At 40.7% G+C, this 26,950-nt stretch overlaps 1 long non-coding RNA gene across 5 annotated transcripts; it reads left to right on the plus strand.

Annotated features, from left to right (window-relative positions):
• The first annotated feature begins 25 nt into the window (after positions 1 to 25).
• Positions 26 to 25,828, plus strand: LOC112540481 (uncharacterized). Of its 5 annotated transcripts, none has more exons than XR_003084566.2 (7): positions 26 to 395; positions 1,933 to 1,995; positions 8,596 to 8,743; positions 10,401 to 10,525; positions 12,523 to 12,642; positions 12,745 to 12,992; positions 24,660 to 25,828. It is a non-coding gene; the product is annotated as an uncharacterized LOC112540481 (long non-coding RNA). The 5 variants fall into 5 exon arrangements; XR_003084565.2 differs by having other exon boundaries at positions 24,738 to 25,828; XR_015798237.1 differs by lacking the exon at positions 24,660 to 25,828 and adding an exon at positions 20,201 to 22,908.
• The last annotated feature ends 1,122 nt before the right edge of the window (positions 25,829 to 26,950 follow it).

A 26,950-nucleotide genomic window follows, 5' to 3' on the forward strand; every position in this document is an offset into this window, starting at 1 on the left:
GGGCGGCCCTGGGCGGGGCGTCGGGCTCTGCCGCGCCGGTGCCGGGCGGGTCCGGCTGGCAGCGCCTCGAGGCGCGCCTGGAGGGTCCCCGGGAGGCGCCGCGCCTTGCGCCAAGCGGCGCCCTCCGGAGGGTAGGACTGGCGCTCCCGGAGCCTCGGGCGCGCCGGCAGCGCTTTTCGGGGCTGCGCTTCTCGCTCCGCCGGCGGGCGCCGGGTTGGGACTTGTCCTTGCGGACGACTTGTCTTTGCTGAAGACTTCTGGCTGAGATCCGCCATCGTGCCAGCTGCGGGGAGCGAGTAGTGCTGCTCCCACCGAAGAAACTGCAGAGGCTGGAGCCCAGCCTGACTTGGCGCGTACAGCTTTACAGTACCTGGAGGTAAACTGTCCCGAATTCAGTGAGTAGACTTCCGCAGCGATTGCGCCCCTGACGTTTAACACCCCTCGGATTTATTTCTTGGATCGCCCCGCGTTGATTTCTAAACAGATGGGTAATGTTTTGCACAAAACGTTGGGGTGGATCGGGGAGGGCTGTTCGATCTCGCCTGCAAAAATCCAGGTAACAAGCTGCAGCAAGAGTTTGTTTCCTGTATCTTTGCTTCCAGCTTGTGGCTGTCTGGATTTTTGCAGTCCAAAGCTTATACTTACAGGATAAGCATTCCATAGATCAGTGTTTCTCAACCTTGGCCGCTTTAAGATGCGTGGACTTCAACTCCCAGAATTCCCCAGCCAGCCATGCTGGCTGGGGAATTCTGGGAGTTGAAGTCCACGCATCTTAAAGCGGCCAAGGTTGAGAAACATTGCCATAGACTATGGGTTTTAAATTATTCTATAGCTCCGTAAAGTAACAATGGATCTTTACCCACTGTTGGCTATCTGCTCAGAAAATAATGCTACCACTTCTTACCCTATCGCATTTCCTCTGATCGCTGCCAGATGCTGTTGCCGTGATTTGGAATGGGCCCTTCTCTATTTATTTATTTTTATTGACATATCAAATTTGCCACCGCCCATCTCGCTGAAACACCTTTCGTGACAAGGGGATTGGTTTCTCGGTGGGCTTTGCTGCTGTTCCTTTTCGGGCGTGGCCAGCGCACAGAAAATATCCACAAATGGAGCAATGGGTCAAGAATATGGTTGGATCCGGCTTTGGGACCTGCCTGGACTGTCTGGGCATCTCAAAGTCAAAAGAAATTAAGATCTAGAAGACGCCAGGCAGAAATTAGCCCCGGGGTGGGGGTCAGGGGGGGGGAAGACCCTGCCTTGATCTTGCAACTAGCTAGGCCCGTAGAGCGGGATCACTGAATCTGCAGGGCTAGTCTATAATGTCTCTGACTTTGGGGGTGAGGAGGAAGAAGCTATTGAAACTGACAAATAAAGGGAAACTGGCAAATAAGCTACAAAAGTCCAGTTTGTTATCCCTCATTATCTTCTGGACAAGAAAAAGTGGGGCTGCTTCATCTAAAAGTAAAGATTCCCACTGTTGCCGTTTAAAGCAGGCTACTGTCGTGGTGTTTAACCAGTATTCTATATAACCAGCCACCTCTGCAGGGGAGGTGTTTCAAAAGCTGCAAGATGGTGAGTACGTGCCACACCCCTTTTCACAAAGGAGGTGGGGCTTGGATCCCAATGCCGCCCCCACCCTTTTGCAGATTTTGAATCCTTACCCATCCCTGGATGCCCTTCTTCCTTTCCAAACAGAACAGAGGAATTCTGTGCTTTTTCCTCTACCTTGTGAGGAAGAGAAATTGCTTTCAAATATGGGTAGGGTTAGGGTGACAATCATGAAAAGGATTCAGAAAACCAAATACTAATGTTTGGGGGGCATGGCCAGAGGGGAGGGGGAGCTATGATGGAATAGTGTCAGCTTTCAGGGGAATGGGCTATTCCTATTTAGGTATACAGAGTGACCACTTAAGGTTGTTTCATTTACAGGCTGAAAAGCAGATGAAGACAATATTGTGCTGCTAAAGAGATGCCAGGGCATGCGGGTACTGTGTAAGTGGGAATAAGGCCTTTGCCTGTACAACTGGGCAGGGGGATGACGTGAGTGGGTACAGTAATTGGAATTACAATGCAAGTATGTGGGGAGAGGATTTGGCCTGATTTATTTTATTATGTGGCTTTCAGAAGATGTGCCTGAATTACAATTTCTGTAATATATGGACACAAATTATTATGTTGGGTGGAAGGACCAATGAGGATGCTCTGCCCCAGTTGCTAATGAATCAGGATGGATTCCAGAGGGCCTTTGGAGATTTCCCCAGCACTTGATAGGTGGTTTAGTTGTATGTCTGCTTGGTGTCTGGAACAGTTTGATGAGAACATGCCTGATCTGGTGCACTGATCCTGGGGGGCTCCTTGCTTTACTGAGGAGCTGAAGTGGCAGAAGAGATGCCTGGAGCCCCAGATGAGGGAGACCAGCAGTGAACTGGACCAGACATAAGTGAGAGATCATGTTCAAGCCTAAACTTTGGCCATAAAGACTCAGTTCTCCACTCTTATTACATCTGCAGTCTATGTCCCTGGAACCCTAGGTAGGGTAACACATTTCCTGGTGAAGGACAGGAGACAGGAAGAACTTTCTGAGGGCCTCCTTGAGATCTTTGGGTAACACTTCATGAATAAAATCACTCAGATTCATTCTGGCCTGGCCTCTGCATGCACAGGGTCAGATGAAGTGACAGTAATAGCAACTTGCAAGGTTATCTGGGACTTTTGTTGGCTTGTGCACTCTGAAAAGGGAGTCATCCTAGAGATCCCATAGGGAGATCTATGGGATGACCTTAGCTGCTTGTAGGCTGAGCACCTGCCCTTTCTGACTCCTTCAGATTCAGAAGCAATGTGAGCAGATGATCTAGGAGGCTGAAGGCACCTCTCTTAGGGAAGGGTTATGCCTATCACTTGGAAGAGGTGTTGCAGAATTCCTCTTTCCCTTATATGAAGCTACTGGGAAAGATCATCTGTTGGTTCAGTGTGTCATATCATTAGAATGCAGTAGATTACCACCATAGGACAGGCTGGGGTGATGGTAGAACTCCTAGCAACTTGGAGATTTGAGTGGGGAGAAACTGGAGGTGTTGTTTGTTCATACCTATAATGGTGTGTGACAAAGACCTTGAGAGATGGAGCGAAGAGATGCTGCTAGGGAATGGTCAATAAGAGAGGGCATATCCCACAGCTGCATAAGGGACAGAGTAGGAGGCTCAGAAGGGACCCTCCCTAGCTTCTTAGGCTATAAAGAAGACGGGAGATTTGTACTTTCAGATTTGCAAGATTCTGTTAATGTAGCCTTACAATAATGTAGAAGTAGCTCATCTGGCCGTGTTTCCTGTCGGGTCTACCTGGGAAGGCTGACGTCAATCTTGCAAGTCTCAAAATACATCTTGAGAAATTAGGGAGGGCCCCTTTTGAGCCTCTTGCTCCTCCCATTACATAGTTGCGGGCTGTGCTGTCTCTTATCTGACCATTCCCTAGGTAGCATCTCTTCACTCAGTCTCTTAAGGTCTTTCTCACGTACCATTAAGATACCCCATCTGGCACCTTGCTGCTAACTCCTGTGTGGAGGCACTGTTCCAGAAAGAGCAGGTCCGTTATGTGGAGATCTTCCTAGAGTCACGGCTACTACTATATAGGGAGATGGAGGTTGTGGGCAAATTGTTTGCTACAGGTCTGCAACGAGATAAGAGTGGAATTCAAGAATAAGCGTTTAGAAATTTTATAGCAGTTTGATATTACTGCAATATCCAAGTACTTGATGAGTGGACTTGTTATAGATCAGTTAGTGTTGTCAAACTCACAGGGTGAGTTACATGTGGCACAAGTTATGTACTAGTCATGTGCAGTAGGACCATATTACAACATGTGATATTTTAAGGTTAGTTTGTCAATTGTAACCCAAAAGCAAATAGCCATCAATCCAAAGTAGATTAGGTAAATTAACAAGCAGGAAGCAAGCTCATTTGTCACATTACAAACTTTAAATATTGAAATACAGAGTGTTCATTCGAAGTGTGCAAATAGGTACTTAATACTGGAAATTGCTATTTCATTCATAACATTGTTTAGTTATGATTGCGCAATGGCAAAAAATTATAAGCGTAGCAGTGATTCTCTAGATTAATCACCTATATACTATGCTCAATTTTAATGAACATGTGCATTTTTTGTAATTAATTTCTTTTTTCCTATGTTATGACTGTTCTAATTGTATTTATGAAAATGTAATTTTATATTTGTTGAATCTAATAATTAAAACATTGGGCTTGTATTTCCTTTGCCTTTGGTTTTTTTACTTTGTTTTTCTAATCATTCATTTTTATTTTATTTTGCAAAAATATTGGTCCGTGACAGATTAGAAATTAAAAAAAAAGAAAACTGGTCCTTCACCATAGATAGTTTGAGAAGCGCCACTATAGCTCACTGTTGCTGGATTTCTGAACATGTTAATGAGCAATAGCACCAAGCACGACAGTTTTTCATGAAGTTTTCTTCTTTTGAGAAAGCAACTTACAAATAATGAAACAAACACAAGAATAAATTAGTGAAATCCTCTCTTAAGTTAAAGTCTCTCTTTTCTGTCCAGATATGAGTCCTCATGCTCAGAGTCAAAAATATTTTTTCTTCCAGCACCTAGATAGGCTATAATTTCTTTCTGTGTTACAAGAAAAAAATGTTTTTTACTTGGACTAAGCATGGGATTCATATTTCTAAGATTTTTAATAAACATTAAATCAGTTCAGTGGATTTTGGAATGGGGTATAGTGTGAACAAATCTGACAGTGCCAGAATAGTGTTTAGCCAGGAGATGGCAGCAAACTTGTGTTTTAGAAGTACTGTAAGAGAGAGAGAGAGAGAGAGAGAGAGAGAGAGAGAGAGAGAGAGAGTGTGACCATGACTAATTGAGACCACCTTTTCTTTTTCCAGGGTGAGCTTGCTTGCTTCCCTCCCTCCCTCCCTTCCCTTCCCTTCCCTTCCCTTCCCTTCCCTTCCCTTCCCTTCCCTTCCCTTCCCTTCCCTTCCCTTCCCTTCCCTTCCCTTCTGCCTGCCTGCCTGCCTGCCTGCTTCCCACCTGCCTGCCTGCCTGCCTGCCTGCCTGCCTTCCTTTCCTGCCTCACCCCCCCCTCCTTCTCCTTCTTCCCCCTCCTCCTCCTCCTCCTCCAATTCAAAGTCCAGTGAGGCCTCCTTTGGTAACAAGGACAGCCAGTCAAAAACTTGAGTATCTCATAGGGCTACCAGATTTTTGTTGCATAAATCCAGGCAACCGCTAGATGGTAGTTGTTCAGAAAATGCAATTCCTTGCTGCCATCTAGCCATTGCTTTACACCAAGAACATTGTGCATGATTTAAATAGAAAGCAGGTACTGTTGCTTGGTTCTTCTCAGAAGTAGAAGGAAATTAAAGAGGCCCAGGACAGGCATTATTGGTGGTTCCTTCAGGGTACTATGAGCCCAGCAGCTATGGAACTAACACATATTGCAAAACTTCATCAAATCAAATTTATTAAACCTATAAGAAATCAATTCTAAGGTTATTTGTGTGATACTAAAGCAAAGAGCTGTGGGACACCATGTGAGACTGAGATCACAGGAGGCAAGGGCTGGAATTTCCTTTGATCCTGATAGAACCTCTCCGTCCCAAACCTACTTTTTCCATCTGGATCACAACCTAGTACAGGGACGGAGAATCTGGATCTCCAGATCATGATAAACTTCCATAATCCCTTATTATTTATCATGCCAGCTGAACTCTGAGAGTTGTAGCTTGGCCATATGTAAAGGGTTACTTCTGTCAGTCAATCCAATCTCACTCATGTTTTCTCAAAAACAAGTCTGAGTAATACAGGACTTTTCCTAGAATATTTAGGACTTTAGCCTATATTTCTATTCTAATTTATTTTCTTTGCTTTTTTATTGAACTGACAAAACATCAAGACCAAAACATTTAAAACGTAACTAGGTTAAAAAGAAATATATATTAGGGACTTAGCAGAAGCAGTTTAAAAAGAAAACGGAACTAGGGAGCTACCAAGATATGAACACATATGTAATTTTAAAGAGAAATACTGACATTTTAAATATTTGAATTGAATATCTCTTTCCTGAACAACATTTGTACAGATCAAAGTAAGCTATTAGGAGAGACATTCGCAATACAGCTAGTCCCCAGTTTAAGAACAAGGTCTGTTCCCAAGGTCTGTCCTTAAGTCGAATTTGTATGTAAGCCAGAACAGTATTACTGCATAATACTGTATAAGTAGTATTGCGTAATTAGCTCAAACCATTGTGTATTTCACTCAAATCATTGTGTATTTAACTCAAATTTTGCTACAATAGGCTCCGTTCTTAACTATGGGTCCTCCATAAACCGGGCGTTCTTAACCCAGGGACTACCTGTATCAGTGGTGACCAGATTTGAATAAATTTATCCTTCATTGGTAGTTTTTCTATGCTTTTTGTTGAGACACTTGTTTTTTTATTCAGAACAATTTTCCACATATTTAAATACCAATGATCTGATAACAAATGTATTTTAATTTTCCTTACAAAAATAAACCTGACAGATAGCATCAGGAACTGAATCACTTTCTGATACTCTATCAGTGTATATACCTTAGAAATTATGGGCAATCGACCATTATACTTTGACTATAAAGGATCACCTCAATGAGAAAAAACTATTATGTTGAGTGCATAGATGCTATTTATTTATATATGACAAAAATGATTTCTGTTTATTAATTTCTGAGACACACACAAGTATGCATTTGTGCCAGTTTCTATGCACAGCAGTGATATTTACACGATCCACCCAGTGTGTGGCACCAGGGAAGAAAAAAAATAGCCCAATTTGTCTAGGAGAAACCACAGCTTGCAAGCATAGAAGGAACAGCGTTTTGTATAGGTGAAACGTCTTGGGTCAAATCCTTGAGTACAGGCTGGCACAAGTACTGGACTGTATCTGTTTCTCCTACTTGGGGATCTGGTTTGTTTGGTCTCATGTTAAATTTACTTAAAAATTGTGGTTGGAAAGATTGACTGGAATTAGAATGTTATGGAGTTCAGATTCTTCTTAAAACCAGCTGAAAGAAAGCCAGCCATGAAAATACAATCCAAGGTAATTGCGGTGTGAAAAGCGGACATTACTGTGCCAGAGAAAGGCCAAGTGCTTGAAATGAGAGTAACAAGATGTGGAAAATGGAATAAAAGATCAGAAAATCAATATGGCATATAGAGTTTTGAAGACACCCCATCCCCCAAGGAATGGCAACTACTTTCAGTGTTAAATTTAATTTACACATCCTAGGAAAAAAAATCTTCCCTACCAAATGAAGCCCATTTTAATGTTTCCAATTGGTCTTTTCTTCTGCAGAATGTGGACATCATCAGGAAATTCAGAAATAGAACTCAATGCCAGATCGGCTTTTCAAACCCCAAAATTAGTTGGTACAACTGCAAGATGTTTAGCACAAGGAAATAAGTAACTTCCATATATGTAGTATTTCAACAATTTAATCTGAGATTTATAATTCCTTGGTTTGGAAGTATTAAAATTAAATGGGGCGGGGGGAAAAGGCTATAGAAAACCCATCAGAGAGTAGTCTGAAAAAATGGAGTGCATGTAGGCATTAGGAATCACTGTGGGTGTTTTGTTCTCAGGCTAAGCACAGCTTTCACTTACAGTCTTAGCTGCAGTGAAAAACAAAAAAAGTGGAATAAAGCTAAGAGCTTGTGGCATAGTGTGATATAGTGGTTAGAGTATCACACCAGAATGGAAGATATTTAGGTTTGAATCCCCCCACAGCCATGAAGTTCACTGGCTTATTTGGGGACAATCTGCATCTTCCCATCTAACCTACTGTATCTCAGAAGGCTGTTATGAGAATAAAATCTATTCAATAAATAACTAGGATGAAATGAACACTAGAAATTTTCCTCCTCCTCCTTACCTTCTATCACTTGTCCCCATCACCACCACCAAGAGACACCTATCAAGGAGATGTTCAAGAAGCAGAAGAATGAAGAGTTGAACGTACCACCTACGTCTCCAAACTATAAATATTTTCTGACTTCAAAGACCTAACATGGAGTTGCACTTTTCATCTTCAGTGCCACATTGGGCCTTTGAGTAGAATCAAAGGCAGGAAATCCAGAACAAAAATTAAACTTGATTTCATCTATATTTAATTAAAACTCAGATTAATTAATACATGTATTAATTAATACAATTAATATGATTACTCCTCTTGCATTTAATAATTTAGCACTTCTGGCATGTTAACAATTACAGATTGGTGTCATCTATTGTAGGACACTGGTGGCTGAAGCCAACTCTGTGTAAATGTATGATTGGAGTGCTTGCATGGTTCTCATAAATGTGCTTAACACTTTCACAGAAATTTTGCAAAATGAAAATACGAGCTTCTTTGGAAGCCAATGGGTGCACAGTTCTTAAAATTACCATTTGCTTACACAGTGATTTTGTGAAGTCTCCTTATGGCAGAAATTCCTATTTACCAAGATAGGCATTGATCTTACACCATATCTAGCTGGCGATATGTTTTGATTTGCGATAAATGCATTTTTTCTTGCTTTTTAGGTATGAGCACACATACTGTAGCGCCTCCCATCCCCGAATAAGCATTTCCTCTGAGATTCTTGAAATTGCAATTCCAATACATCTGGAGTTTGCCAAACTGAGGAAGGATGCTCTGCTTGAAGAGCTGTCTGTCCAAGTTGGGTTAAAGGTAAGAAGATAAGGCACGTACCATGAAGATGTCATCTATCAGCAACATATACAGGTCATTTAGTCATAAAAGAAAGACTCCCTCAAGCTAGGCTGAGCTCCTGGTAATTTTATGTCCGTGTCCATGTAAGTTTTCTGCAGCAGGAATTGCCTTCCCCTGGCATATTTTCTGTATTTCCAGTCTAGCTACAGCCCTGACGTTTCCTGGTAGTTTCCCATCCAAATGTTGAACAGCTTTTATGGAAACAGGTGTGTTCCCTCTATCTCCTTTTGGCTGATATGTCTCCGCTATTTTAGCTATGCGTAAGTATCCATCTCAATTGGCAATAGACCAAGGGCAAATACCTTTCTCTGTGCTTTTCAAAATGATTTTTTAAATTGGTAGCCTGAGGCCATGAGACCATGATCATGATGTGGTGATGTTGCTGAAAAGGGGTAGTAGATGTGCCTTCTTTATTATTGGAAGAGGCTTGGTATTAGCAATATATGTGTTGACCCTACTGAAGACAATGTACCTTTTTCCTTCCACTTCCTATTTCCATTTCCTAGCTGCTGAATATTAAACATACCATCTGGGATCTCGAGAGATTGCCCTCCATATTGCCCAAATTTACTAGAGAAATCTGGGATCTTTTGCACTGAAAGCAGGCTGGTCTTCCATCTTTGAACTGGGACAGAACCTGCTTGTTTCTGTATAACATTTTAAATAACCTTTTAAAACACTATTTATGAGAGTTATATCCCAACTTTTTTTCAGGAGCTCAAGGCAGTGTGTACATAGGATTCCTCCCTCCAATTTTCCCCCACAACAGCAACCCCAGAAGACAGGAAAAGTGACTGATCCAAGGTCAACCAGAGAGATGTTGTGTCCCTTCTTTGTGCCCCTTTTGGGATAGATTCAGACTTCTGCATATGCCATGCCTCATCTCTAGCTCTGCAAGGATCTGTAACCAGCTTCATAGCTTTGGACTCTTACCATCCTAGAAGCTGTGGCCCAACCCAGTTCCCAGATACCCCAAGTTCACAGGCCACATCATTTTGTTATGACTGTCCTCTGCATAAGTGCTATATATAGAAAAGAAGAAAAACTGGTTGCAGAGAAAGGCAGTATCCAACTTTCCCTGCTGTCATAGCTTAGAGATGAGAAGAGAGATGATTAAGGCCAAACTACATATTACACTACACAGCAATGCATGCCATGGGTTTATTTTCTAAATGAAAAGCAGCCTCAGAGGAATGCAATTTTAAGTACGTGTGTGTTTGGGGACAGATTTAATTCTTTCTGTCATGAACTGTTCTGCTGCTCAGAATGGTCCCTGAAATGTTTTCCCTTAGAGGATGTCAGGAGAGTGTTCACAAGCAAGATCCTGCATTTGGAACCCCCAAAGACAAAAATAGCTGGAAGGAAAATCACAGTGAAAAAATAGATGTGTAAATTCCACAGGCTGCTGGCCAGGTCTTTATTTATTTGTTTATTTAATTAAAAAAAAAACCCTGCTGAGGCTTCATTATACACATTTGTGCAACATGTAGTTTGGCTCTTTCTGTACATCCCTTGTTCTTCTCTAGCTGACCCCATTACTGGAGCTTCCAAGAATGGTTGAGGAATTCTGTCTTCTACCTCCCACGCTGATTGCAGCATGTCTTTTCCCTTTCAGCCTTCTTGTTTTCCTTCATTTTGGCTGAACCAGCTTCTGACAGGTCACTTCTAAACATCTTTCCCTCCTACAAGCGTTTCATCTCCCATCCCACCAGGACCAGAGACACTGAACTGCAATCTCAGGTAAGCTGCAGGGACCCAGAGCTCTGATAAGACTTTGTGCTGATACTTGCTTCAGGGCTCCTTTTACATCTCGGTGGGCCACCATTTCCTAATTTGTGTCTCTAATACAGGCTTGTATAGTGGCATTGTGGGAAATACCAGCTTCCCAGTTAAGGACTCAATGCTGCCGTTTTTCATAGGTAAACTCAGTGGAAATTTACCAATATGTCAATAGACCCAGGCTAATTTTGATGCCCCCCCCCAAAAAAAAAAACCTTCACTGCCCAACACCTCTACCAGCTGCACATACTGGAATCCACCTAAGAAATCCCCTCTGAGACTCTTCCCCATATATCTTTTGCAGCTGATAAGAACTTCTGGTGTTCTTGGGTTCCAAAACATAAATTGGTAATGGCAGTCATAACAGATGAGTTGGAATTAATCCCCTCTCAGGGTAACCAACTTCACAAGATGATTCTGAAGATCAAAGAGAAGAAGGTGGCTCTATGGCCATTTTAATCACTCTTGAAACAGAGCAGAATAAGGATCCTGTAGAATTCACAACTTGGTGAACTTCTGTCAACATGAGTTGTTCCAGTTAAAAGTCATAAATTTCCCCCCTGTGTAAGAACCCTCCGCAGTGTTTTTATAAGATGTACAACCTATATATTCTTCTCCTTCATCCTCTTCCATTTTAAAGTAGTACTTCATCTGTGCATTTTTGTTTTAATCTATTTATATTTCTGACTAAAAACCCTTAGGAACTCTTGTCTCTCCACCCTACCATCAAAAAAATACCAGCATTTTAAATTAACAAAGGAACAATAAAAGTAAAAGAAAGGGAAGAAAATATGTTTTTATTGGAAAACATCTGTTTGCCTTTAAAGTAATATAAAAATTTACAAGGCATCGCTAAGCAATACCTTCTGTATTTATAGTTCCACTTTATTTTCCATTCATATATATGACTTCAGGAATTCTATGACAAACACCACAACTGTGTTTGTAGATTAAGTTTTTTCACTCTGACCTAAATTTCAGCAAGAATTAGGAAACAAAGAAAACCATCTACAGAATGGCACATCTGTTGAGGCTGCCTGAGGACATTTGCATGATAAATGTCTACATTTTTTTGGACATGGGAACCCTGCAGCGAAGTGGGATGTCTACTATGACACTTTGCGTGCCAATGCCCAGCGTGTTTTCTTAACTCATAGCTGTTGGATTGTTGTCTCTAAATTCTGTGGATAAAGCAAAAAGTTCAGCCTTGTTTGTGCAGGGTGGCCACAGAATGTATCTCAACAGTTGAACCACTTTAAGAATTTCTTATGTGGTCACTCATATTGAGAATATTGCTGTGAGACAAGACATATGATTTCAAAATCTATTTTGCTGGGTTCTACCTAAAATTCAGATTTTGAGACATACAAAATGCCTAAAAGACAAGGAACAAGAAATCTGTTTGCAGGGTATATCTGTGTGTGTGTTCTTGCTTGAATTAGCAATATTTGATCCACCTTTGTTCCATTCTTATTTTCATTTACTTTTATCTTGGATGTGAATCTCTTTTTTATTTGCATGCTGCATATGTAATAGCCGCAGCAAATTAGAGGAAGATGCTACAGCTTTCTCTTTTCTTATTAAGGCCATAACCCAAGATATACTTGCTATGGAAAAGGTTCCAGTGAAACCAATGCTTGGGATTACACTGTGAACAAATAGGTGTTTGTGGTCTCATCTTGTGGTGCTGTCAGTAGAAAAGTTCAGATGAAATTCATATAATCCCTTTGAGTTCCACCAACTGGGACATTGTATGCATATTGCTATATTTCCAAGATGACATATTTATAGCTTTGGAGGAGTGGAGTTCTCCAATTAATGAAGGATCCCAGTTCTATTGCCAGGATAAATAGGAAACAGAGCTCACACTGTCCTATTGTAACACTGCATTATGTATCAGCAAGCTAAAAGCTTAAGACTGTTTGTTTGGTTTAACTCATTACTGTCTTCACATTCAGGTCCACCATCTTTGGTTACGAGCTTGATCCTGATCAGAAGTCACAGGTGGTTGGAGAGATCAAATGCTACATAGATACTTAATATAGATGTGCACAGCCTTCATGCTATTTCCTTTCAGGGTAATTATGTACAATGCATAAAGCCAAAGAAATTAAAGGCAAAAGTTAGGAAATCAACTGCATCCAGCCACAACTTTCTTCTTCTCTTTCCTCTTGATCCAGTCACCCAGTACATTCCTTGCAAGAGCTCTCTCCTTGCCACAAGAAAATTAGCCTCCATCGTACAGGCAGGCACCTGACCCAAGTCCTGTTGAACCCATCAGAGCCTAATCCCATCAAGACCTTGCCAAGGGCTGGTAGAAAAGCTTGCAGGGTTGAAGTCAAGACTATAAGACAAGACACCACAAAGATTTCATCAGACCAATCACCAAAGCCATGCTTCTTATAGTCAATGAAGAAAGATACGTTATGTAAGTAGGCCTTCTATTTGCTTACCTTAGCAAGTTGTGTACTGTTTACTATAGTGAGAATTGCAGTATAATGATATGCATGGTCAAATTTTCATGTTAGATGGTAGTAATATAAGTTATTCATGTTAAGTTGTAATCACCATGGCATACAATGTATATGAGATGGAATTCTTCAAATTCCAGATGGGGAGTGTTCTGCTCCAAGTCTCTTGTGCTATTCTGCACACCACTGCAGCTCTTTTAATCTATTTCCCAGGCCTAACATTGATTGCCCTATCCATTTTAATGGTTGTAACCATTCACTTAATAGCCACATAAATCCTAAAATCCTCTGGTGCTTAGCCAAGCCTGGGTGGAACCCAATCTAGAGAGATCCCAGAGTTTCCTACAAGGATGGGATGCCTGGGAATTTCATCATTAGAAGATGTGATCCCCAGGCATCAGCAGGCTGTTAAAGCAGTTAAAAATCACCATCCCTTTTATCTCAGCATTCCTTAGATTTCTTACTGCCTCACCAACACATCAATCTTTGAGATCAGCATCTGTATGAAACTGAAATATCTTTGTTTGCATTTCCAGTGTAGCTAGGGGCACTTGCAAGGGGGTAAATGATGGAAGAAGCATTGTAACGTTGTGGCACAAGCCTCCACCCCTTTTATATACACATTGTGTGATGTAACACATGGAGCAAAGTCTAAGGAGATAATGCTCCTTAGTGTTAACCATGATGGTTACTGACAGATAAACTAGATGGCCTGTAAAGGTTAAGATGGTGTGTGTGTGTTATGCGCCACTGAGTCCGTGTTGACTCCTGGCGACTGCCTGGACAAGTCCCTGCAGTTTTCTTGGCAGGATTTCGGAAGTGGTTTGCCATTGCCTGCTTCCTAGGGCCGAGAGAGAGTGACTGGCCAAGGTCACCCAGCTGGCTCCATGTCGAAGGCAGGACTAGAACTCACAGTCTCCTGGTTTGTCATAGTATTTTGTTTCTTTGATTAACTGATCGATTGATTTGGGTGCTCACTTCCAAATGACTCTGATATGATTTCAGAAGTATTAAAGTGATTCCCGTTTCAACACTGGGAGGAAACTTGGAATTTGCAGACCCCTCTAATTGTAGTGTGAGTCAATTCTTTTAGCTTGGCCTATAAACAAGGCCAATTTGACCATGCAGGTCATTCACTTATTTTGACAGAAGAGAATATATGTTGCTCAGGGCTGAACTATGAAGTCCTTGGTGCTCTCTGAGCTTGGCTGTTTGCTTGCAGACGTTTCATTACCCAGTGATGTTTATGATATTACTTAGTTGGGTAATGAAACGTCTGCAACCAAACAGCCAAGCACTAAGGACTCCACACTTATTTTGGGCTGTAAAAAATACCCGGAATAGTATGAGTTAAGCTGCCTGTTGAATGGATTTCAAGATGTATTTTCACCTCATGGAGCAGAACAGGACCAAATTCTAAGATCTGAAAAGACTAGTGCAACTCTGTTTTGCAGCATGGCAGCTAATATCCAGTAGGTTGATAATTGGCTTAGAGTTTACTTTTACAGACTTTTAAGACTTTTCAAAAGGCTTACCAGCTCAGTATTAATATATGGAGTCAGATTAAGCAGGAAAAAAAATCAAAGGCAAGCAAACTGTAATTAAGCAAGGTTGCAGGACCATATTCAGCTTCTCATCACAAACTCTTCATCGTGCAGAAATTAATCTTCTGTCTGGTTTTCAATATACATTTATAAATCTGGGGCCTGTTTTCTTGATTCAGAATAGATTATACACAAGAATAGATTCAGTTGTTGTGAATGTTTTTACTGAGGTGGGCCATAACAGAGAATCAATCACTGATCAGTAGTGTGAACAACAGAATAACAAAGAGGATGTTGGAACAGAGTAAAAATAATTATGTTACAAAGTGCCACAGATGTGTATGGAGTTACACTAATGGGTAGCATACCTGATGTTTTGGGAGAAATGTTAAAATATGACTTGCCATAAAGGAGGCGCCTCATTCCTCGTTGTCAAACATTCCTGGTTACTATGCTAAAATATTACACAATATGTAAAATATTGCTCCTTAGTGTAAACCATACTATAGTGCAGTGTTCCTCAGCCTTGGCAACTTTAAGATGTGTGTGGACTTCAACTCCCAGGATTCCCCAGCCAGCTTTGCTGGGTTAGGGTTAGGGTTAGGGTTAGGGTTTGCTGGCTGGGGAATCCTGGGAGTTGAAGTCCACACAACTTAAAGTTGCCAAGGTTGAGGAACACTGCTATAGTGGATACTAAGAAATGAACTAGATGGTTTGTATATGTTAAGAAGTCATGGTATGATTTCAGAGGTATTAATTATTGGTTCAAAAGAAGTAAAGTGTGGAGTGTGCTGAATTACACTTGCAAATCTTTGAGTGCAGGTTTTATATAACTGAGATTGGCTCCGTCCCTCTTAACATTCTGCAAGTCCTTCAAGACTTGGCTCTGTGATCAGGCCTGGGGGTCCCAGGGGACCGGGCAGATTTTGCGATGCCTCATTAATTTTATCCCCTCTTATTTTGTGTGCTTTAATAGTTTTTTATTTGTAATTGTTTTTATGTATTTATTCTTTTTAATGGTTGTACACCACCCAAGTCACTTTGTGTGAGATGGGTGGCTATATAAATACTATAAATAAACAAACAAACAAACAAACATATACATACATACAGTGGTACCTCGGGTTACGAACGCCTCTGTTAACGAACATTTCGGGTTACGACCAGCTCTGGCCGCAAAAATTTACCTCGGTTTGCGAACTCCGCCTCAGGTTACGAACTGGATCCACGGCCATTTTCCCTCCCGTGACACGGTCCACAGCCATTTTTCCGCCCCTGACACGTGGCCCGCGGCCATTTTCTGCCCCTGACACGTGGTCCGTGGCCATTTTCCGCCCCTGACACGTGGTCGTAGGGAGGGGGACTCTCCCTCCAAGCAATAGCCGCCTCCCTGTCCTCCACGCCAGAACAGATTAACGGTAATTACATTGAACCTTATAGGGAAATTTTCTTCGGGTTGCGACCAATTCGGGCTGCGACCAGAGTCACGGAACGAATTAAGTTCGTAACCCGAGGTACCACTGTACTTTGATTTTTTTTTATTTTCACATTTCATTTCCAGATGAACCTGTATTTTCTTCCAAAGCAAAATTCCCCTCCCCATTTTGATTATGGCATTCTGTTTTGGAATGTACATAGGCACACAGGCACAAACATATATGTGTTCGTGAACAGAGGGGAACTGTTCACACTTACGTATCTCTTCTGTTAAAAAAGAGATTAGAATTGCTTCTCCATGTGGCCTTCCTTTTCATCAGCCTGTAGGTGGAGCTGTTTTTCAGCAAACTCTTTTAAATGAGAAATTGAAAAGAAAAGAAATTTTCTTTTCAATGAAAAAAGAAATTTAACATCCCTTAGTGTGTAAGAATGCTACACATTCTAGGAATAAAATGACTGGACCTCATCACTTTAAAGCCAACATCTGTATTCCTTTCAGTTTTAAAACATCTGGACTATACTCACTAAGGACTAGAGTAAATATAGGCTATGTATAAAATCAGGGTGGGAGTTTGGTGTAGTGGTTCAGGCATCAGGCTTGAAAATGGGAGACCAGGAGTTCTAGTCCCGCCTTAGGCATAAAGCCAGCTGAATGACCTTGGGCCAGTCACTCTTGCTCAGCCCTCGGAAGGAGGCAATGGCAAACCACTTCTGAAAAACCTTGCCAAGAAAACTGCAGGGGCTTGGAGTCAAAAACAGACTCAAAGGCACAAAACTAATACTAAAATCAGGAGGAGTCTGGTAGCCCCTTTTCTGACTAACACATTTTGTTAAAAAGGAAGCTGCAGCTCCCTTCATCAGATGCATAAAATATGTATGTATCTGTGTTTCTCTCTCTCTGTCAATCACATACGAAGGCCTTAGCTATTCAGTTGTTCAATAAAGAACCAAACATTTAGATTACTGACTGAAACTGGTTGACATCCATTTACTACATATGGCATGCAATGTGCTTAACTGAGTCAGTTAAAGATCAAGCAGCTGCAGTCACAGAACATGCTAATCTTAGTGCTATTCTCAGTTACGTTTTTGGGGTTCATGGTGAAACATTTGGGTGCTGCTGTAGAGCATTTATGAAAAGCTTCATTCATGCTTTGAATGGATACTTATTCTTGAGAGGACTGGTGACAGCAGACAGCAGTATCTGCAAGAAATACCAGTTGCCTGCAAGCAAGACCTGGTGGGACCACAGAACAGACAAAGGAATAGAAAATGAAGAAGCTAAAGTGCTCTGGGACTTTAGAATTCAGACAGACAAGCACCTGCCACATAACATCCCAGACTTAACAATTGTTGATAGGAAAGACAAAAAAGTCTGGATAGTGGACATTGCAATACCTGGAAAAAGCAGAATAGAAGAGACAGAACTGGAGAAAATCACAAAATACAAACACTTGCAAATAGAAATAGAATGACTGTGGCAAAAGAAAGCAAAGATAGGACCAATAGTAATAGGCATCTCAGGTGCAATCCCAAAACATCTGGAGCACCAGTTGAACACCATCGGCATTGACAAAATCACCATCAGTCAATTGCAAAAGGCAGCTTTACTTGGAACAGCTTCCATCCTGCAACAATACCTTTAACAACATCAAACAACATCTCCCTATCCCAGGTCCATGGGATGGACTCAGTAAAAATGCCAAATTCAATCTAAACATCTGACTGACTGTACAATTAGTAGTAGTAGTAGTAGTAGTAGTAGTAATAATAATAATAATATTAATAATAATAATTTTTATTAGATTTTTATCCTGCCTTTTTAAAAAATATATATTTTAATCAACTCAAGGTGGTGAACATACCTAATACTCCTTCCTCCTCCTATTCTTCCCACAACAACAACCCTGTGAGGTGAGTTGGGCTGAGAGAGAGAGTGAATGGCCCAAAGTCACCCAGCCGGCTTTCCTGCCTAAGGGAGGCCTAGAACTCACAGTCTCCTGGTTTATAGGCCAGCACCTTCACCACTACACCATTTTCTGCCTTGGAATTCAAGATGGTACAGCTTAAGAACAATGTCATTGGGTCAATGTCATTTCTATTGGATTTTGCTTTCCACACCTGTTTCTCCTTCTGTGTTCATTTCTGTGTGCAGATTGATTGATTATGTGCCATCAAGTCATTTTTAACTCCTAGTGACCACATAGATCAGTGTTGTCCAAACTTGGCCACTTTAAGATGAGTGGACTTCAACTCCCAGAATGGCTGGGAATTCTGGGAGTTGAAGTCCACTCATCTTAAAGTGGCCAAGTTTGGACAACACTGACATAGATATTCTCCATGATGAATGTTCCTAACCTGGTCCTTCAAATTTTCCAACATTGCACCCATTTCCATTGTAATTGAGTCCACCCACTTTGCTGCTGGTCATCCTCTTCTCTTCCCTTCCACCTTTCCCAGCATTAGAGCCTTCTCCAGAGAGCTAAGTTTTCACATAATGTGTCCGAAGTAGGATAATTTGAGCCTAGTCATTTGTGCCTCAAGTGAGAACTCTGGATTGAATTTTTCAATGATCCATTTTCGTACAGGCTTTTCCCCATATATGGCATGTTGTTCACACTTTCCTGTAGTAACCACTTTTGTGTGATACATTTTAGTTGTAAACCACACTGCAGGATTCCAATGAGTGCGTATTTTGGCACGGGTGTACATTTTTGGTTAGGGTTAAGGTTGGATATTCAGGAAGTCTGACATCAGCAAATTTTTAGAAAAGTTCTGATTAGACAAATCCTTCTTCAGTTTCTCATTAGACGGGGTGCCCATGCTGTCTCATCCTGCAGCTGAATTTCTCATCCATTCCTAGTATAAATAACATTCCCTTATCATTTCTCATCCAGCCACTGAGCAGATTCCAAGATACTTAATGTTAGCAAGCTTGCCATACAGTATTACGTCCCTTCAAAGTTGCTGATGACCGAAGGGGCCCATTCAATCAAAGTAACACAAAAAAGGAAAATAGTAGGCAGAGATATTTATTTATTTATATTTATTTATTTATTTATTTCACATTTGTCACTGCCCATCTCACTACAGAGCGACTCTGGGTGGTTGATACCTCACTCCCAACTGATATAGCATTTAATACCCAATGCAGCAATTCCTAGAATGTTGATGTGGTAGACGGCGTACAAATGGAATAAAATAAGTCAAATAAATAAAATCACATACTCACAAGTGAAGACTCCATGCTTGAGGCTTAAGTCCTTTGAATCTTCCTCATTGTCATTAATGCAGAAAAGGGGAGAATGCAAATAAACATCTGGGGACAGTTTGCCTTATGAACAAAACCAAGGATGCATTCCAGATTTCTATGGACAAACTGGCCCCACCCCACCTTTGTTAATTAAGAGCGAGCTCATAGACTTATATTCCCCTTGACCTTGAAATCTCTCAGAGTTATGTTAAAAATGAAGAACAAAACAGCCACACACACAGATCCAAAAAAATTATTTTAGGTAACCAGAACAGGCAGCCTGGCCTAGGTTGAATCTAAATCTGCCTGAGGTTGCATAGGGATAGGAGATAATACCAGAATGGATAAGTAATATTTGCCCTTTGGCATATGTTCATGGGCGTGTGCCGAGAGGGGTCAAAACATCAAGATGGCAGCCACAACCAGGTGATTGAAGGCTCCCTCCCCCTTTTTATGTGTGGTGTTCCTCCCCACTAAAATATAAAGGCAATTACATTCTGATCTCTTTCCTACCATGAGTGGCATTCACAGGCCCTGGTAGGAAATTGTAAGGATATTACTAACTATGGATTCAGTGGCTTTTTTTTTTTAATGAATCAATACAACTACAAATGCCTTTTATTCTGATTAGTGAGGATTGGTCTAGTCCATTGGTTCTCAATGGGGGAGGTACCGCCCCCCAGGGGGCGGTGGGAGGATGCTGAGGGGCGGTGAACTTGTTTTGGGCGGTAGGGGTGCGGTGGGCATGTTTTGGGCGGTAGAAGGGCGATGAGCATGTTTTGGCATTCGAACTTAATTTTAAAACTCCCCCCAAAAATTATTAAATCGATTATCTGGTTTACACCATTTGTACCAGCAATAAAACGAACTTACGCGACGGCTGCCCTCACGCACTTCTAAGAATGGTGAGACGAATTTGTATTCTAGGTAGGCTGACCTTGAAGAACTCGACACTACGATTCTTCTCCGATCCCAACCAGCACAGCGCATGCGTCAGCTGTTTTCCCGCGCGATTAATCGCAGTGCGTGCGTTGAGCGTCCTTTCAATATGAATGTTTGATTTGACCCGTGTTTCTTGAGTTGCTTTTCGTTCGCTTCATTTCTGTTTTTTCCCCTCAGTTTCGATTTACTTTCATTGTTTATTTAGCCAGTCGGCTAGGTAAGTGTGCTTATTAGTTCTTTATCTTTATTTTTTTTGCATTAGTCATTTTAATTTTAATAAAAGGAATCCAATTACCTACCAGGGCAAAAGTATCGAGTTAAATCGAACAAATTTGGTGTGTAAGTCTACTGAAAAAAATTACTTAAAATTTTTGCCTTTTATAATTCAGTAACTCCCCCCCCCCCACCTCCCCATACCCTAAATTACAGGATTTTCACAAAGGATGGCGTTGAAAAATTTTCTGCTCCTTAGGGGGGTGGCAGCTTCAAAAAGGTTGAGAATCACTGGTCTAGTCATTCATGCTGCAGAAACAGTTGGCAACTTTGATGCATAAGGGATGGGAAAATGTGTCCATTCTGGTTTCCTTCCAGTTCTCATTTTGTTCATTTCATCCCATTTCCACATGAATTTGAATGTTTTTTTTTTAAGTTTCAGAAGAAAATGGTTTTATTCGTAATATGCCTGTTTTGGTACACACTCCTAACATGCACATTTTTGCAAACACTTTTCCATAGCATATATTGGAGAAACCAGTTCCCATACACTGCTTTTCCCAAAATGTGTATATTTGCACACCCATAAACATTCTGAGAACTGAACTCTGACACATCCAGCGTTTGAAATGCAACTGTATTTGAGTTCATATTAATTCAAATGTGTTAAATAGGTATGCTATAAAATATCTCTCACATGTGTGGTTATTGCTGTTGTCTCAATTTGCAGAATGTTTTTGATGACCTAATGCGTAGAATTCCAGGACCTTTAATTCTGCTCAGTCCATCTAGCCTATGATCAATAGGTGCCCTTTGAACACTTATGAAGAAATCTATTGCGTTTATTTTCTTTGGAAACATATTTAGAACTAAGAGGCTATAATTCTGCAGAATCAGGGTGGCTGAGCCTACAGTCCTAATGGATAGTGAATGAAACCAAATACACTTTGATCTCTTGATGTGTTTAACACTAAAGGATGAATTAATTGAACTTCAGTACTGCAGGGTTGAAGTAAGTCTTTGGGAAAACATAGCAAGTTTTTATCATTAGATAGCAGCTTTATTCCCATCCCAGTTAAACTGAAGTTCCTGATTTGCAATTTTTTCAGAGCACGTCCCACATGCTGCTTTAATCAAAGAGAGTAACAGAAAACATCTCACACTGAAAAGCTCCTTTGCTTGTTGCAAAGATTCAGAGTGATCATTGCTGGTCAGGTTACAGGCTAACATTTCACTGATTCATAAAATAAACCATTTGCTAATTCATTCAGGCCCTTAATTGCCCTGAAATAAACCCAGGTAATACCATTTTAATCTGATGTTTAGACTGTCAGATATGCATTCATATTAGGTAGTAAGTAGAAATGTTAGTTTTAACTTAGACTGGAACACTATCATTCTTTCAAGTGCCCTTTGAAGTGGGGGCTTATTTCCAAGTAATTAGATCAAAGTGCCCAGGAAATTGGTGTTTAGTTTTATAATTCTGTGTTTTACTTTATCACCCAAATGCATGAATTTAAAGTTACAGGATTTGTGATATTGTATAGAAAGCAGATTGGATTTTTCTTGCAAATTCCTTGTTTCTTTATAGAAGTATTTATGATCTGTTATTTCACTGAGACTTCATCATGTTTTACAAGGAAATAGTAGCATCTCCATTATTTAATTCAGAATGATTTTAAAAAAATCCTTTGGATCCAGCTCTGATTATTAGGCTAACCTACTTATTTTATAAGGAAGGAGGGCAGGCTACACATTACACTATAAGGTCAAAAGAGGAGAGAAGGAGGAAGGGAAGAAGGAGACCAAGTTAACTGAAGTTTACATTGAGGCAAAACTTTTATTAGGCCTGCTAAGTTTTAGAAAATGGTTGCAAGTGTTCCAATTTCTAAGAACTTTTCAAGCATGCAAGTGTGATAGTTAAAATGCGGGGGGGGGGGAGAAGCTATAAAGTTTTTAAGAGCAACTTATGTTCTTTGATGGAGGGATGCAGAGTCTTCAGACATACTAGTCCTGTTTTATTGGCTAAAGAAAGAAAGAACAGTTGCTGTTGTTTCTTGGAATTATATCCAGGTAATGTACTGTAATCAAATGGTTTGAAAACAAGAGAAATACCTTAAGGAGGTGGTGATTTATCTTATCTTTAAAAAGCTGTCATTATTTCTAACTTAAGCAATGACAGACTGGCTTTCCTGGTTGGGATGCTATGAAAAGGGATCAAAAAGATAGTTCTTGGCAGATATGGATCTTCTTAACCCATCTTTAGTTAATGTCCAGATTTAGGTCTGGAACTGCAATAGTTGTCCCAGTTAAGGTTCTATGAAGAGCTGAGCAATAGCATGATCCTGCACATCTGCAGAGACTTCTCAAAGATATTTGGTACAAAACATCAAATCTTTCTGGATCATCTGGGCTTGTAGAAAGTTGGGGACATTGTTTTACAAGAGTTATCCTTTGGGCCAGTTGTATGCCTATTACTTTATTCCTTGCTTTATTCCTATTGGGTGGGTGGGTGGGATTTCACAAAGTTCCCTCTTGTCCTTGTGCTTCTTAGTATCCATACAGCACTGCTTCAAGAGATCATTCTGCAGCATGGAATCATAATTACACCAATCAATATAAAGAACAAACAAAGCTCTCCATCAATCACCAGGAACAGTGGCCTAATAACAATGGGCTACTTCACAGTGGTGCAACCAATGGTCCACCATAGTCTTTCCCCACAAAATGCAAAACAATAACAGTTGATGTTATTTGCACTGGTAAGCCATAAAGTACATCCTAGTATCAGTTTAGCTAAATTCATGTTGAGTCTTCCAACATTTCTGCTCTAGTGACCTTCTACTTGTGTTTCATTGTGCTCAGCCCTTCAGAAAAGCAAATTGGTTGGAAAGAGGAAAGTATGATTAAGTACTAACAGCCTAAGTTGCTTCCTGTTCAAAGCACAAGCAGAGCTGCAGCAAAAGGTTCAGGGATTACAGTAGTAGAAAAACTATCCAGACCCCTTAGCAATCTATTTAGATCCATCAGCTTTGAGGGAATATAAGATGATTCCTAATATCTGGTTATGACAACAAAACGTATAATTGAATCCTAGCAGACTAATGAAGAGGATACTTGAAGTGGGGAAGCAGCAGTGATGAATGTATTTAACCCTTTCCCATTAATTGATTTCTCTATTTAAAACTAGCCCTCAAGCTGCTTTTTCTCATAAGATTCCCAACAGTATGACCTGCTGATCTGGTCACTCAGTAACTTGTAGCTGGGCATGAGATGACAGGAACCAGTTTGCTTCATACTTCTAAACCATCAGTTGATGTTTCAAACTCTGGTAAAATTCACACATCACATTCACTTATAACTTGGTTTGCTAGGTTGTGGCTCAGCATGTTGTGTGAACTCAGCTTGTGGTTTGTTCAATCAATGCCAGACCAACTGCAGTTTATGGAATAAACTACATCTGGTTTGGTTTATATAGCACACTAAACCCCAAAATATGATCACATTATTTATAATTAGATGTATATGTTGCCTTTTATTTTGTACAAATCAAGGTAGTATACATAATGCTTTTGCCTCTTATTTTCCCCATAACAACAATAACCCTGAGGTTGAATGATGAGTGAACCCAACCAAAATAAAATTAACATGATTGTGTGAACTTATTTAAAGCTGTACAGCCACTGTCTTCAAGCTGGTGTCCTCCAGATGTGCTGGGACTACAGCTCACTGCATTCCCAGCAGGCATGGCCCTTTGTTTCTCTTGATTTATAAGAGGAAATGGGGGAGGGAAACTGAATCACTAAAGCAGAAGGAGTTCATTATTCCATTTCTTGCACTTTGCCTTGTCAACACAAAGCGTTTTCAGAGTTAGTGCACTTCCAACTGACTTCAGTGTAACTGGGAAACAACTAAGCTGGTCTTGATGCTTCAGCCAACTTATAGGACACCAAATGATCCTATCATTGAAATGTTCACATTTTCACTTGCGAAGCATCACTTGTTACAGAACATTGTCAGGCACAAATGTTTGGGAATTCTGTGAGTGGCACACCTGATGCCTCTGGGCAAAGCTGCTCTACCAGTACAATCCTAGATTAGTTCATTCAGTTTCAGTGAACTCAGTCACAACTAAGTCTGTAGTCTGTTATGATCAAAAAGTGAAACAAATTATTCTGAAGTAAGGTTATGCAGATCTCGGAAGGATGCTTCACTTTGAGCACTTCCTTCTCTAGAAGCTGCTCCTCTGAGAAGCAACACACCCCTTCTAAGATTGAAGCAAAAGGTGAGCACTGCTTTGCTTTGCTTCTCAGCCCCTCTTCAACACAGTTTCTCCGGCAGCACTCAACAAACCTTGGTGAACAAGCATTGTGGGAGGCCACATCCACCCCTTCCAATCCTATAATTCTGTGATTTCTCTGGCATGCTGTCTCCAAGAAGCCTCTCCTGACCTTGGCAAGGGACCGAAAGGAGACAAGAAGCTCAGTGGCAACATGAACAACTTTGTCAGTGCAAATTGTGTTGTCTGTTTGCTTGACATCTCTTCAATGGGAATCCCTTCGTTAACACAAACTGAGACTGCCTTGTACAAACCTATTCTGGAGTCTCCGTCTTTTTCATCGATTCCTACTGAGGTTGGATACGGATGTAATACGCTAATATCCAACTGATGATGCAATTCCGAGTGTTTTCAATAGATTGGAATCTATTGAACAAGAGTATTCACAATGTTCCAGGTTTGGAATAGCCATTCTGATTCTTCGGAGCTTTATCCAAAACCCATAATACAATGGACATTCCATTTTATGTTGTTTTGAATGTTCTATGATTGGCTTGTTCCTTTTCTAAAAAAACCAACACCCAGCTATAGAAACTTAGAAAAGCACATTAGCCAATAAAACACTGGGCAAAAGGTTTATTCCTACTTCCATTAGCTGGAGCTACTCAAGGCATAAGGCAGTGAGGAAGAATAAAAGCACATGTTCAGAGACAGAGAATAAGTTATCTAAAATAAAGACTGTTTCCTGCTAGAGTACAAGTTTATTGCTGCATTAAAAATCTGTTAAGAGGAAGAATTCATGGGTTGGAATTGAATAGATTTATTCCATGGTTTGGGTGCATTACACTTCTGTCTGAATTACTCTCCATGTTTTTACCACATGGAACTTAATTACTTTGTAAGGCTCATAACTGCTCATAAATTTCTCTTAAACCCCACGTAGGTACTTCTATCGACGGAAATAAACCTTTCCTTTTCCTGAATTTTGTAGAATCTAGAATCATGCTCTTAGCCCTTAATGAGTATAATCTACAATATTTGTTACCCATCTGTGTTTACACAGATTTTATGTTGTGCATGATATGGTGTAATTTAGTTATTTAATTAAATAAAATATATGTGTGAAGGAGACCTTCACAGGATTCTAGCCTTCATCCACAGAGAAGATCAAAATGCACATTTCTCTACAGTGTCTATCAATCTTCAAAGCCACGCATTGCAATTCTTTATAATGATGACAATATTCCATTTTTCAAAGTATTTGTAGCCCTTAAGGCCAGATGGAAGGATCGTAGAATCAGTATTGAAAAGTACCTCAGAGGTACCAAATCCTGTCTGGTGCAGGAATTGGTAATATCTTTCAGACAGATGACTATCCAAGCCTCTGAAAACCTCCAGAGAAAGAAAACATATCACTTCTTGAGGCAACCTATTCCAGTTGTTGACAGCTCTCATTATATCCTTAGTATATGACTACAGACCTTGCTGCCTTTCCTAATTTGTAGCCTCACCTCTCTTACCCAAACAGGAAATATCCTGTTCTTTTAACTCTACTTCCTTTTTACAATTTTGCACTCAGTTTGATGCTAAGAGCTTATTCCACTGCTGGAATGCTAGATTTTATATTCCTTGTCTATTTATTAATCCCAGGCTGTTTATCATGTTTCTCCTTCAAATGTTTTAACCCTTTAATCTACCCAGAGAACTTTGATTGATGGGCAGATTAAAATGGTCATCATCATCATCAAAGAATTTAATCAGCCTGGACATTGTTTCCTATTGGAGAGGCACATGCATTCTTCTCCATGGCTCAGATCCATTCTCCCTTGTATGAATCAGAAGAAAACTGAACCAGAGTATGGGCCGACATATAAATAATGTGAAACAAATATAATTTGCTGTCCCAGTTGTTTCTATCCTCACTTTTCAGGCAAGAAAGGCTGCTGCACTGCCTCTCCCCACCCCACCCCCAGCTTCTCCATGTCCCCAGCTGGCAGTAAACCACCCAGTAACATCCCTGCTGTGACTGCCAATGACAGATGATTATATCACAGGTTTAGCCATCTGTCAGAACCCACCCTTCCAAGGGGAAGGAGGGGAGCCCATCAGATCACTAGGAATCGGTCTGAGTAGCCCAAACATCAGGTGACAGGGTGGGACATTGCAAGAGCACTCTCTCTCTCTTTGCTGCTGCACCATGCAATCCCCCCCCCCCAAACTAAAGCTGTTGTTTGGGCTACTTCTGAA

Source organism: Python bivittatus, unplaced genomic scaffold (assembly GCF_059951505.1).
Source record: "Python bivittatus isolate LINGU-HERP-01145 unplaced genomic scaffold, Pbiv_v1 ctg000570_np1212, whole genome shotgun sequence".
NCBI classification, from domain to species: domain Eukaryota; kingdom Metazoa; phylum Chordata; class Lepidosauria; order Squamata; family Pythonidae; genus Python; species Python bivittatus.